This window comes from Felis catus, chromosome A1, assembly GCF_018350175.1.
Source record: "Felis catus isolate Fca126 chromosome A1, F.catus_Fca126_mat1.0, whole genome shotgun sequence".
NCBI lineage: Eukaryota > Metazoa > Chordata > Mammalia > Carnivora > Felidae > Felis > Felis catus.
Window position 1 is genome coordinate 103,906,734 of NC_058368.1, and position 12,441 is coordinate 103,919,174.

Below are 12,441 nucleotides of genomic sequence, written 5' to 3' on the forward strand. Positions count from 1 at the left end.
AGGCAGCGCCCCAACATTTCCACTTGCTTGCACCGTCCAGCCTATCTACCTAAGTAACCCATATCCTGGTCGAACTGTACATTAACTTTGCCTGTTTTGGAATTTTACGTAAGTGACTTATACAGCATGTACTCTTGTGTCTGGTTTCTGTTGCGCCAAATTCTATTGTTGAGATGTATCTTCGTTTTCACCTGTGCCAGCAGCTTGGTTCACTGTCGTTGAGAGACAGAATCCCTCTTCCTCGGTTTCAGGAGCATCTAAACAAACAAGCCGGCCTTCCTGGGAAAACCCGTTGAGACACGCGGAGCCCAGCGTCAGAACATAAACACGGTAGTCAGAAGAGGAAACAGTGAATACGATGACCTTGTGAAACAGCTCAAAGTCAACTTTTCAGAAGCAGCTGTTTGAGGTGAGAAACGGAAGGGCAAAAAGTCGGGTGAGAGAAGCCAGAAAAAAAAAAAAAAAAAAAAAAAAAAAAGGTCTTGGAAAGAAATGCCCAGAACTGAATCACAGATCTTGGTTCAAAAGAAAAGAAAATTGGTCCTTCTGAAAAGATTTTGATGTAGGCTGCCTTTGCACTCATCTCTTTAGCAAAATCGTGCTTTTTTTTTTTTTTTTTTTTTTCCTGCCTCTGCAGTTTTGCAGTTGTCCTTAGGGCCACAGCTCTGTTAAGGGAGAAGATTTTCCCACAACTTTTCTCCCACTGTATGGTATGTGACCAAATGATTCCTCACAGAAAAAAAGCCATTTCCATTCTGTTTCTGACTCTTTTACTTTTCTCCAGTTCCTTTTCTTTTTAAGTAATCTCAGGGTACTTGGAAGGCTCAGTACGTTAAGCTTTTGACTTCAGCTCAGGTCATGATCTCGCGGTTCGTGGGTTTGAGTCCGGCTTCTGGCTCCGCGCTAACGGCTGGGAGCCTGGAACCTGCTTCAGATTCTGTCTCCAGCTCTCCCTCCTCCTCCTCCTCCTCCTCCTCTGCTCATTCTCTCTCTCTCTCTCTCTCTCTCTCTCTCTCTCTCTCTCTCTCTCTCTCTCTCTCCCTGATGTAAATAAACATTACAATTAAAAAAAAAAAAGCTTTAAATAATCTCTACACCCAGTGTGGGGCTCAAACCTACAACCCAGAGATCAAGAGTCACATACTTTACCGACTGAGCCAGCCAGGCACCCCCTATTTCTGCTTGTTTTATTTTATTTTTTTAAGTTTATTTACTTGGAGAGAGAAAGTGAGAGCACGAGTGGGGTCAAGGCAGAGAGAAAGGGAGAGAGAATCCCAAGCAGGTTTCACACTATCCACATGGAGCCCAATGCAGGATTTGAGCTCATGAACTTTGAGATCATACCCTGAGCAAAATCAAGAGCCAGATGCTTAACCAAATGAGCCACCCAGGCATCCCTATTTCTGCTTCCTTTAAACAGGTTATCAAAAGCTTTCTTTGTGTTTGATATTCCCATTACAGTGAGCAATCCTGTCACAAAAGTTTATAAAATTAATAAACTATTCTTACCAGGTAATTCTGAAATTTAAGATACTGAAATTTTTTTCTAGTGTTTCATGAAATTGCATGCATTTAAAACATAAATTATTTTTATTCCATTATGAAGGTGTTTATTAGGGCAATTATGAAAATAATCTCATAAATATCAGTGCCATACTGTGAAAATAAAAATACCTTTTTCTTTTCCCTTACGAAAAAACTCAAATTCACACACACAAAAAAATTTCACTAGTTTAAACTAGAACTCACTTGGGGCACTTGGGTGGCTCGGTCAGCTGGGCAGCTGACTTCGGCTCAGGTCATGGTCTCACAGTTCGTGAGTTCAAGCCCTGCATCGGGCTCTGTGCTGACAGCTTGGAGCCTAGAGCCTGCTTTGGATTCTGTGTCTCCCTCTCTCTCTCTCCGCACCTCCCCCGTTCACTCTCTGTCTCTCTCTCTCTCTCTCTCTTAAAAATAAATTAAATTTAAAAATAATAATAATAAATAAAAATAAAATAGAACTCATTTGAAATATAATTACTATAGTTTTGAAAAGATATTGACTAAGTGAGTCCAGTGAATCTGGAAAAAAAATTTTTTTTTAATCCAAGCTTTTCCCTACACCCTTCCACTTAGGGAAGGTTAATTCAACTTGTCACAGATATAAAATATTTCTCAGGATATTTACCACATAAGAGAGAGAGGAGGTGTGACTGGTCAGCACATAAGTAGCCGAATTCTGGTTTGGTTTTTTTGTGTTTTATTTAATGTTTATTTATTTGTGGAGAGAGCATGAGTGGGGGGGGGGGGGAATGCAGACAGAAGGGGAGAGAGGATCCAAAGCTGACTCAGAGGTGAAAGCATAGAGCCCGACGCGAGGCTCGAGCTCGTGAACCGTGAGATCATGACCTGAGCCAAAGTGGGACGCTCAACCCACTGAGCCACCCAGGCACCCCGAATTCCAGTTTTAAAACCAGTTCCAGGTATATAAGAGGACATGGTTCATTTCGTTGGCTACTAAGATAGGCTGCAGTAGTAAATTAAAAGGGGTCTTAAATTCCTTGAGCTCTTTCCGTCAAGAGATGGAGTCCACTTCCCCACAGCTGAGTCACCTTGTGATTGCTCTGACCAAGAGAATGAGACAGATGTGCCGAACGTGACTCTGAGCTCAGGCTTCAAGAACCTCGTGACTTTGCTGCCCCACCACCCCGCCTCGTGCCCCAGACCTGTTGCCTCCAGAGGAAAAAGCGTGTGACTGCGGAGGACAGTGCGCAGGGCAAAGACAAGCTGCCTGTGTTGCGGTCCCTGACAGTGACAGGTGGTTTTTTTGTGTCAACCTGACGAGCCTCACAGCTGCCCAGATAGCTGGTAAAACATGTCTTGGTGAGTCTGTGCGAGTGTTTCTGGATGAGATTAGCATCTGATGCAGTAGATTGAGTGAAGAGACCTGAGGTCACCAATGTGGGCAGGCAGCATCCAATCTGTTGGAACAAAAAGGGGAAGAGTAGACGAACGTCTCTTTCTTCTTGAGCTGGGATGTCCATTTTCTCCTGCCTTCAGACATGGGAGCTCCTGGTTCTCAGCCTTCAGGCGTGGCCTGAATTATGCCACCAGCTCTGCGGCTTGCAGACAGCCTTCACAACTGCCTGAGCCAATCCCCACAACAAATCTCCTCATGTATATTGAGATACAGTGAAACCTTGGTTTGGGAGCCTAATTCATTGCGGACACGTGCTTGTAATCCAAAGCACTTGTCTATCAAAGCGAATTTCAAGGACCATTGGCTCAGGTGTGATCATGTGACATTCAGCATCACATCCTACTCGTATCGCCAGACATCGCTCATTTTATCTAGTTAAAATATATTGGAAATGTTTGCTTATCTTGCGGAACACTCGCCGGAACAAGTTCCTCGCAATCCATAGTTTCCCTGTCTATCTGTTGCTCTGGAGAACCCTGACTACTACACTGACCAGCAAGCTTGCAAAGAGAACAACCAGCTGCATAGCCCCAGGTAGGAGCAGCAAAAAGAAATGCCTAGGAGAGCCCAGCCCGACTTCATGAACAACAACAAAACAACAGGCCATTTCAGCCACTAAATTTGAGGGAGGTCTGCAACAGAGCAACACAAAACAAAGACAGGGACCCTGAGCCCAGTTCATGGGCTTTCATAAGCCCAATTCAATTCAGGAAGGAAAACAGACCAGTACACTTGGGGGCAGAGAGCGAGAGGGAGAGCGAGAGGGAGAGGGGGTTACTATCGCGTCTCCTACTTCAAATTTCTACTGCATTTTTCTGCCTAATTTAGTCCCAATTTATTTCAAATCAGAGCAACTATAATCAATGCCTAGTATCTGTCTCTGACCCCATTTACTTCCCAAACCAATCCCATCTCCATGGTACCACCAAAATATCTAGGATCCTAATTAAAATTCTCCCTGCCACTACTCTTCCCTTCAAACACACTTCTGCCCATGGGGTAAAGTCCCGAGCCTACCATTCACACATAACCCTTCATGAGGCCCTTCCCCAAGCAGAAGAGGCAGGAGTATTGACCCATTGGCTCCCATCCCCCATGATCAAGGATTGCTCCCAGATGTGCTAACCTCCCCCGTGCTTCCAAGCTGGGCATATGTCATAACCTAGAAAGTTCCTTATGGCATGTGCAGCACCAAAGGAAATCCTGGGGCGTTAGGTGAGGACTTGAAGGGGGACCTTATCACCTTAAAATGAGTGGAAGCCTGAATGGAACTGTCCACTACATTCACAGCTGAAAGCTGAGCACAGTCAAGCACATGTGAGTCAATGTACCAGATTTTTAAACTTTTTTAAATGTTTATTTATTTTTTGAGAGAGAGAGAGCATGAGCAGGAGTGGGGCAGAGGTGGGGGGGGGGGGAGAGAATCCCAAGCAGGGTCCACTCTGACAGGCAGAGCCCAACAGGCGGCTTGATCTCAAGCACTGTGGATCATGACCTGATCTAAAATCAAGAGTCGGGTGACGTAACCAACTGAGCTCTGTAGATGCCCTGAGTACTTGTTATTATGAGTCTGACGTCATATTTGAAGATTCATTTCCTTGGGAATCCCTCAGGAAGCCTTAAATAAAAGGTCTTCTGAGAGGGGCACCCAAGTGGCTCCGCTGTGTTGGACTCTTAATTTCAGCCAGGTCACAAGCTCACGGTTGTGAGATTGAGCCCCACGTGGGATCGAGCCCCCTGTCGGGTTCCACACTGAGTGTGGTGCTTGTTTGAGGTTCTTTCTCCCTCTCCTTCTGCCCCTCTCCCCAACCTGTGCTCTCTCTAAATAATAATAATAATAATAATAATAATAATAATAATAATAACAATAATAATAATCAATCCAGTTACTTACTTAATTTTTTTTAATTCTCCTTTTAAAAGTTCACCTGGGAAATGCCTGGAGCCCCTGAGGTGGTTTTGCAAAGCCTGGACCTCCATGAATTACTGGAACTTCTCCTTTCAGACACTATTACCTCAATTAAACCTATCTGTGGCCAGGATGGTCTTTCTGGAACAAATTTACGGCAAGACAACCAGAAACATCGCTAGAGCCACTTGATGTATGATTATTTTTTTAAAAAGCTAACTAAAAATTCTACAGTATCACCTGGTAAACCCGTTTTCCAGACTCTGTTTCCCAAGCCCCACATAAGAACTATAGGATTCTGAAATCTATAGCAATGGGTGGGAGGGGGGGGTGGGAATTGCACAAGCTCACTGTATGATTCTAAGACATACCTGAAAGTTTGAGACAAACAGTTAAGAAAAATGGCGGGTCTCTAAAACAGGCTTCATTCACCACTAGGTGGCGCCAGAATTTCAAAGATGAAACTATCTACTGTATACCTTTCCCTTCGAGAATACAGGATATTTCCCATTTTTCTCTCTCCTCCACATCTCTCCAACTTTTAGAAAAGGGCTATACCACGCCAAAATAAATATTCCACTAATTATCAATGTGGCACTTCTTCGAATTTATTTTGGTTATAACAGTCTCCTTCTGCAGGGACCTTAGAGGGGGCTATTTCAGTGCCACCCCACACCTTCCCTTAGCATCCCTCCTTTCTGAGTGCAATGTTTGGAAGAAGTTAATCCACTGGCCTCCATAGCAAGGAGTGATTGGACAAAAAAAGAATTACATGACAAGTTCCCAAAAGCCATGTTTAACCATTTGTAGTTTCGATCCCTGCCCTCTCCTGGAAACCATGACTTAAAAAATACACCAGAATCACCAGTTTATCCTTTCCAAACCTCCACTGCCTCAGTGCAGAAGTATCTGATGACTTCTTCACAGTGTTGTCCTTTCTTCTATCTCATAGTTTTTACACATTAAAAAATCCCATGCACGCCAGTCAGAGTGGCCAAAATGAACAAATCAGGAGACTATAGATGCTGGAGAGGATGTGGAGAAACGGGAACCCTCTTGCACTGTTGGTGGGAATGCAAATTGGTGCAGCCGCTCTGGAAAGCAGTGTGGAAGTTCCTCAAAAAATTAAAAATAGACCTACCCTATGACCCAGCAGTAGCACTGCTAGGAATTTACCCAAGGGATACAGGAGTGCTGATGCATAGGGGCACTTGTACCCCAATGTTTATAGCAGCACTCTCAACAATAGCCAAATTATGGAAAGAGCCTAAATGTCCATCAACTGATGAATGGATAAAGAAATTGTGGTTTATATACACAATGGAGTACTACATGGCAATGAGAAAGAACAAAATATGGCCCTTTGTAGCAACATGGATGGAACTGGAGAGTGTGATGCTAAGTGAAATAAGTCATACAGAGAAAGACAGATACCATATGTTTTCACTCTTCTGTGGATCCTGAGAAACTTAACAGAAACCCATGGGGGAAGGGAAGGAAAAAAAAAAAAAGAGGTTAGAGTAGAAGAGAGCCAAAGCATAAGAGCCTCTTAAAAACTGAGAACTGAGGGTTGATGGGGGGTGGGAGGGAGGTGAGGGTGGGAGATGGGTATTGAGGAGGGCACCTTTTGGGATGAGCACTGGGTGTTGTATGGAAACCAATTTGACAATAAATTTCATATATTGAAAAAATAAATTAAAAAAATCCCATGCAGATAATAATCTCATCTAAAAATTTTTCTGAATACAGGTGCCTGGATGGCTCAGTCAGTTGAACGAGTGACCCTTGATTTCCACCCAGGGTAGTGATCTCATGTTGTGGGGTGAAGCCCCATATCCGCTTCCAAGTTGGCAGTGTAGAGCCTACTTGGGATTCTTTCCCTCCCTCTCTGCCCTCCTCCTCTCACGTGTGCACATGTACTCCCTCTCTCTCTCCCTCTCTCTCTCAATTAATTAATTAATTAATTAATTAACATTTGGGGCACCTGGGTGGCTCAGTTGGTTAAGCGCCCGACTTCGGCTCAGGTCATGATCTCACGGTTTGAGTTCGAGCCCCGCCTCGGGCTCTGTGCTGACAGCTCAGAGCCTGGAGCCTGCTTTGGATTCTGCCTCCTTCTCTCTCTCTCTGCCCCTCCCCACTTGTGCTTTCTCTGCCTCTCAAAAATAAACACATGTAAAAATAAATAAATAAATAAATACACATTAAACATTTCTTTCCAAAAAGTACATTTGTTTGAAATCTGCTTGAAGACACTGTGTGTAGCCTTACATGTGTTTGACTATATTTAAGTGTGTGCTGAACAGAAATGGCTGGGAAGATGAGCAAGACAGATAACATTTATTTTATTAAGCCTGCAAATATCTACTGAGCCACTATATGTACGAGGCACTGTGAAACACACCAGCAGGGAGACGTAGGGTTGAACACAACAAAGAGAGGGAAGCTCTCATGGACTTACCTTCTAGTTGAGAGAAACAGGTGGGAGGGTAGCAAATAAACTAATAAACTAACAAGAGGGACAACTCCTTTGAAAAACAAAGCAGAATGATGTGATAGTTTCTGCACAACGTGGGATCATTTCTGGAAAGGGGGTCAGGGAAGGCACCCCTGAGGAGACAACATTTGAACCAACAACAAATGAGGATGAGAAGAGCCATCCAGGCAGAGGGCAGAGCAAGCGAAGCAATCTGGGGTTGAACAAGCCTGGTACGTTGCAGATCGGGAAAGAAACCAACGTAGGGAAGGAAGCATCGGCCAAATGAGGTTGGAGACATGAGCAAGGCCAGAGACTGCAACTTAGATTTTTTTTTTTTTTTTAGCGAAATGGAAAATCATCAGAAGGTCTTAAGGAGCAAAGTAACATGGTCTAAATTTTTTCTTTCTTTATTTTATGTAACAGAACACTTAATTACATCAGCTTTCCATCAACACACTAGTCATTTAATGAGGATTATATTGGCCATTACCAGTGGTTGGCAGGAGCTCTTCCACTGAAGGCTCCCATGGTTTCCAATGTATCATTTTTCCTGCCAGACTTTTTTTCAGCCTGAAGAATCACCTCTTCTAGTTGGCCACCCTGAAGTGGGTCTTCTAATTTCTCAACATCTGGTTCCGCTTTAACCATACCCCACTTCTCATTTGTAATCCATTCTATATACTTGCTGTAAGCTGCATTTTTAGGAATTTGCTCAAGAACATCAAGAATCTTTGTGTATGATACTCTTAGACTCTCGGGTGGACCCTCACATACAGCCAATCCCACAAGGCTGGTGGTCTTCCTCAGCAAACCGGCCAAGACAGTGCCTATATTTATGTCTTAGATCATCTTGGCTCCTGATGGCAGACGGAACACAAGTAGAAACAAATGGAACAGTGCGGTAATTGTCCTCATAAGAGATGATGTAGCTTGACCAGAAATACACATGGAAATGGAGAGGAGCAGTCACATTCTAGATGTGTCTTGCAAGAACAGACCGGTTGATACAGTGCACATGGTGAATGAAGGTATCAGAGAAATCAACATCTAAATTGCTGTTTGACAGACATGGAGGCCAATTACTAAGGGTTAACTGGGCAAGAAAATTTTAGAGGAAAGCTCTGAATTTAAAATGCTGGTTTGGTCACACTAAATTTGAGATGTTTATTTAATACAGGAACAGTCAAGAGAAAATTATGAGATTTCATAGTCATCAGTCATCACCACATCATAAGAATAGTATTAAAGCTCTAGGGCTGGATAAAATCACCTAGAGAATGTGTAGAGATAGAGTATCGGGGATTGCACCCACTGACTCTACATTGTTGATGTACTGTTACTCTCTCAGTAAGACTACAGTAGTTATGAAAAAAAATGATGTAGTTAAGATCAGTATCATTAAGGTGAGAATAATAATACTCCACATAGTATTGCAAGAAATAAATAAGGAATACATAGAATATCTAACACAGTGCCTGACACAAAGTAGACAACCAAGAAAATATGATTTTTTTTAAAGATTTTATTTTTAAGGGGTGCCTGGCTGACTCAGTCAGTGAAACATGTGACCCTTGATCTCAGGGTTGTGAATTCGAGCCCCATGTTGGGTGTAGAGATTACTTAAAAAGAAAATCTTAATGGGGCACCTGGGTAGCTCAGTTGGTTAAGTGTCTGACTCTTGATCTCGGCTCAGGTCATGACCTCACAGTTTGAGAGTTCTGAGTCCCACTGCACTCACCTTGTGGAGCCTGCTTAGGATTCTCCCTTTCTCCCTCTCTCTCTGCCCCTCCCCTGTTCTCATGTGTGCACTCTCTCTCTCTCGCTCTCTATCAAAATCAATAAACTTTAAAAAAGCAAATATTAAAATAATAATAATAATAATAAAGATTTTCTTTTGAAGTGACCTCTACACCCAACATGGGACTCAAACTTATAACACCGAAACCAAAGTAACACATTCCACCAACTGAGCCAGCCAGGTGCCCCAAAATATTATTTTTTCCCCGTTTCCTTCCTTGGTAGAAAGTGGAACCAATAACTGGTCACAGCACATTCATAATCACTGTATTTTTTGACCCTGATGAAAACAATTATTTGGACGGTGTTCTGGCACTGTGAATGGTGACTTTTACATTATTCAGTAACTTTTGTGTGTGGGGCAGGAAGAGAGGGATGGAACCCAGAGACACCGCACACATTACAACCTATCTTACCACCCCCCATTTTGTGACCCTCTTTATATACTTTTTTGTTAAAATAAAAGCATTGTTGCTAGAAGGAAGGAAGGAAGGAAGGAAGGAAGGAAGGAAGGAAGGAAGGAAGGAAGGAAGGAAGGAAAGAAAGAAAGAAAGAAAGAAAGAAAGAAAGAAAGAAAGAAAGAAAGAAAGAAAATGGAATTAGCTGTAAATTGCAACAGAACGAAAGATCTATTAGCTCAGATGTCTTTATAGCCAAAGGAAATCGTAAGAGTCATCTGACTGTACATTTCCAAAATGGCATTCTTCCTTTAGGTTCTTAAGAGGTTTCCAGGATCGCTATGACAGACTTCTTGAATACAGACCTTCACAAAGGTCTCTAAGGGATGGATGGACCTTGTAGATAGCATTTCCCAACTTTCACATGGGCTAGGGAAATTGTCCACAGACCACAGTTCAGGAAAGCACTGATTGACTCCACACCCACATTTACAGATGAGGAAACTGAGCACAAGGGGGATTAAGTCACCCGGCTTGGAGCTTATTATTATAAAAGGCACCATTACGATGACAACCCTTGCCCCCACTTTCCCACCAGGCTTCCCCGCTGAGTGGCCTCTTCCTGCTGTTTTCCCAAAAGCTGAGTTTATGAGGGGTCTACAATCGGCTTTCAGGTTGATAAGATGACTCTGGTAGGGCTCGAGTTCCTTCATGTGTCTGAAGGAGAATGCATGCGGTTCAGCAGGTACTGCCTAACTCGAAAGACGATGTTACATATCCATACTATGGAACGGGAGGTAGATTTTTAATTTTTTTCAAAAGTACAAATTAGACACTCCAACTATTACTACATTTATGGCTTTGCTATATTTATGGCTTTGCCTCTAATCACATGTGTGACTTTGGATCCATTCACATCATGTAAAATCTCTGAACTATCATTTATCTGGCTGTTAATAATAAGGGCCGTAAAATTAGAGTTAATATTTGCTAAAGCTTTGGCCCATATTCAAGGTTTCTAAATCAGCAGTAACTATCTTTACCAATGACCAAAAGAACGCTGGACTCGCTTTCTGAAAAGTCAAACCTTCTGTTTTTCCCTAACTTCTTTCTGTAACTGTGAAGTTGAGCAGGAGAGAGACAGAGCAGAGCTTTGCTGAGGGCCTTTCCCCACCACCGTTTTGCAGAAAAGAAAAACAGAGTACATAAATGCGAAACCCTTAGCACGTCTGAGGGTTCATCACGCATGAGGCAGGAGGCAGGACTGGGGGTCACCTTTGACTGGTGCTAGCCCTTCAGTGCAAAACCCTGGAGCGCAGCTGATATAGGGGATGGAAGAAGGGCTTCTGTGAAAGACCCGAGAAGAGTGAGTCATGGGTAGTGCGGTCTGCTGTGCAGGGGGAGGCTAGCCTGGGGAGTGGGAATGCCGTGGGGGAGGTTGGGGAGCATGCGTGTGGGGACGTCATGGCAACGGTTTGTAGGTCTACCGGCTACAGCTTTGAGATCTCTAACTGATGCCACCCACCTGACCTTAAAACTATGTTCTCTTGTGTCTAACAATAGCCTTCTGAAGTGCATGGGACTACGATCCCAGGAAGATTCCATTGCATGCCCTAAGTTTCCCATCTTCACTTACTGAAACCAAAGACACTCTCAAACTTACATTCGTTTAGCTCAAACAGCTGACAACAGTTAAAATATAATAGTCCCTGGAAGGACTTACTACTGACTTACACTATTAGTATTACCAACATAAGATGTGAAGTTGTTAGCTATTACCGCTTACCCGTCTCAAAACATATGCTTTATTGTATTTTAATTTTCATTTTAGAGAGAGAGCAAGCAGGGGAGAGGGGCAGAGGGAGAGAGAGAGAGAATCTTAAGCAGGCTTCATGCCAACGCAGAGCCCGACACGGGGCTCAATCCTGCCACCCTAGGACCGTGACCTGAGCTGAAATTAAGAGTCAGATGCTCAACCGACTGAACCACCCAGGTTGGCCCCTCAAAACACAGGGGTTTTAAAAATCTATTTATTATTTCTTAGGAGGCTACCAGTTGGCAGGTAGTTCTACTAATCTAGACCCGTCAGATTTTATCTGGGCTCGGTCTGTGGTCAGATGGCAGGTCAACTGGGAGCTGAGGGCTCCATGATAGCTAAAATGACCCAGTTCTTCTCCATGTGGCCTCACATGGAGCATGCCCCAAATGCAGACTTGTTGTCATGGTGACCACAGAGAAGCCAGAGAGGGAGCAGAAACATGTAACATTTCTTGAGGTCTAGACTCAGAACTGTCACATCATCACTTCAGCCACACTGTACTGGCCAAAGCAAGTGACAAGGCCAGCCCAAATTAGAGTGAGCAGGGACTACAAAGATATTGGGCAAAGGGTACGGATAAACAGAGGCCATTAATTTAATCGAGATCATCAACACCTTCGGACAAATTTTGATTCAAAGAGTAGAAAAGGGAAGATAGAGAATAAAAGTTGTTTGCATTCTTAATAATCACATGCCTAGAAATCTTCTTCTATTATTTAGCCTTGAACTCAAGTAAATTGTACTCTTCCTTCTCATTTGTAAATCTTCGTCTTAGTTTTTCCTCTACAAGTAAATCACCTCCACACATACGTTTTGTTTTGCAATGGTTATAGATTAAAATTTATTAAATACTTAAAAGTAGTTTATCATTTGAGTTCAGCCAATGTCTTTTTTTTTTTTTTTTTTTTTTTTTTTTTTTTTTTTGAGAGACCGAGAGAGACAGGAGGTACAAGTGAGCAAGGGGCAGAGAGAGAGAGAGAGAGACAGAATATCCCACATGGGGCAGGAAGAGAGAGGGAGAAGGGGGCTCACCCAGGGCTTGTGTTTTACCCAAAGCAGGGCTCACATTCACCCCAAGCAGGG

The 12,441-nt window shown here is 43.2% G+C and overlaps 1 pseudogene; it reads right to left on the minus strand.

Moving 5' to 3' along the window:
• Positions 1-7,111: 7,111 nt before the first annotated feature.
• Positions 7,112-10,252, minus strand: LOC101089573 (annotated as a pseudogene).
• Between the last annotated feature and the right edge of the window lie 2,189 nt (positions 10,253-12,441).